Source organism: Gekko japonicus, unplaced genomic scaffold (assembly GCF_001447785.1).
Source record: "Gekko japonicus isolate JY-2015 unplaced genomic scaffold, Gekko_japonicus_V1.1 scaffold1383, whole genome shotgun sequence".
In the NCBI taxonomy this organism is placed as follows: domain Eukaryota; kingdom Metazoa; phylum Chordata; class Lepidosauria; order Squamata; family Gekkonidae; genus Gekko; species Gekko japonicus.
The window spans coordinates 58,534-60,900 of record NW_015162523.1 but is presented as its reverse complement, the minus strand read 5'-3'; positions in this window follow the sequence as shown (position 1 = coordinate 60,900).

Genomic DNA, 2,367 nt, shown 5'->3' with positions numbered 1-2,367 from the left:
AGCCCAGGGAAAACCAACTGGGAGCCTCGAGGCCTGATCCAGTTTCAGCCGGCTCCTGCCCTCTCAATGCAATCGTAATCAAGGTATGTGGGGGGAGAGGTCTGCTAACAGTTTCGTTCATGAGAAAAAGAAATGTAATGTAACTGTAATGTTGCCTCTCACTTTGGCACCTCAAATGTACCTGCTAGATGAAAGAGCCAGCGTGGTGTAGTGGCTGGAGTGTTAGGCTAGGATCCGAGACACCTGGGTTCGCATCCCCGCCATTCTCCCCAGTGGGGATCCAACACGGCTTACACCATTCTCCTCCGTTTGACCCTCACAACCACCCTGTGGTGTAGGTCAGGCCGAGACACCATTTTATGAGTGGGTGAAAAGAACCTGTGAAAAGGAAGATCATGAATAATGGATTATAGTTATCATAAACTTAGGGTAAATTTAATTTGAACTGTAAAGAATATGTACTTTTTCAGGAACCATAATGGATTCATCGTTTATAGCTTAAGAAATCATATAAACGAAAGAGGTATGGAAACAAAGGGGAGTTGTGTTATAACCGCTATTATATAAGCTTGATGGGAAATTTTCCTTTATGTCTTATTCCCTTCCGCATGTCCTTCCCTTCCTAAAATGTCTTATATATTAGTGAAAATAAAATAAAAGTTTTTAAAAAGAGAGAGAGAGCGTGTGTGTGTGACTGGCCTGAGATCAAGCCAGTGAGCTTCCATGGCACAAGTGAGGATTTGAACCTGGGTCTCCCAGATCCTGGAGCTGCGGTGGCTCAAGTGGTTAAGACGCTGAACTGCAGGCTGTGAAGGTCAGTAGTTCAGCAGTTCAAGACCCGGGTGCCGCATGACAGAGTGAGCTCCCATCTCTAGTTCCAGCTCCTGCCAACCTAGTAGTTCGAAAGCAAGAAATTGCAAGTAGATCAATAGGTACCACTTCGGTGGGAAGGGAACAGCGTTCCGTGCACCTTGGTGTTTAGTCATGCCGGCCACATGACCACGGAAACATCTTCGGACAGCGCTGGCTCTTCGGCTTTGAAACGGAGATGAGCACCGCAACCCTAGAGTTGGATTCGACTGGCTTTCGAGCAAGGGAACCTTTACCTTTACCTTTTACTCCCAGATCCTAGTCCAAACTCTCATGCCTCTACACCATGCTGGCTCCGTAGCTCTCCTCCTGAGAAACCACAAATCACACTTTGGTTCCCCCCTTAAAGGCCTTCACCTGCTTCCCAAACCTGTTTTGTGAAGTACAAGATGGTTGAGACACAAGGAGAATGCGCAACAGTCGTAAGCAGAGAAAATACCTCATACTGATGCTGCGAGAACACGTACACACAGTATCGGATGACACCGACACAGGACGTAAAGCCTGCAATGGAAGAAAGAGTGCCATGAATTCCTGCAGGTGGAGAACAGACACCCCCCCTCCCCCGGCTCTCCCTCTGTGAGGTTTAGCTTGCTAATTCTCAAACTGTCTGCTGAGAGAGAGCTGCTTGAGGGCTACAAGAAATACATTCAGAAATGAAAGGTTCCAGTGGGCCCAAAGCCCCACCCAGAGAGGAGTCTGCCCGATGTATCACTGCATGATTCACTGTTCTAGTCTGGACCCCTTCCAATTGGACTCCACTGGTGCTTTTCATTTGTTCTTATTGCCTTCCAGTCCAGAGACGCAGCATAAGTGATCATCTGCACTGGAAGCTGCCTGTTGCTTCTCTGTAGTAGTCACTGCTTTGGGATTGCTTCCTTCCAACTGGATTTTACTGTGTAAACTGGCAAAATCCAGTTGGAAAGTGCGTTTGAAAGTGGATTGAAAGTGGATTATTGAGTGTGTGTGACCACAGCCGGAGAGTTAACTCTGTTGAGGGCAGGCGATTCTTATTCTTATTCTTTCACACACACACACACACACACTCAAAGTAACCTTTTTTGTGATTTTCCATGTTCCTTGCTCTCTACAGAAGCTAAGCGGGGCCAGCCCTGGTTAGTCGTTGGATGGGAAACCACCAAGGAATGCCGGGGTCACTACGCAGAGACAGGCAATAGCAAACCAACCTCTGTTCATCTCTTGCCTTGGCAAAACCTATGGGATCACCGCACGTTGGCTGTGACTTAACTGCTCTTTACACACACACACACAAGGTATTTATTGTTTTGCATTGTAATTAATATTGTGATTTGGTGAGTTTACTTGTGAGCCTCCTTAAGCATCGCCTTTGCCATGGAAAGGAGACTTATAAATGTCTTAATTCAAAAAGAACAAAGAACAGAGATGCTCTCCTTCCCAGCAAAAAGGGAGCAAGTGACCTTTTGCACCTTGCTTCTTCAGTGTATTTATTGGCGCCCAAGAAAGGTCTTCGAGCAC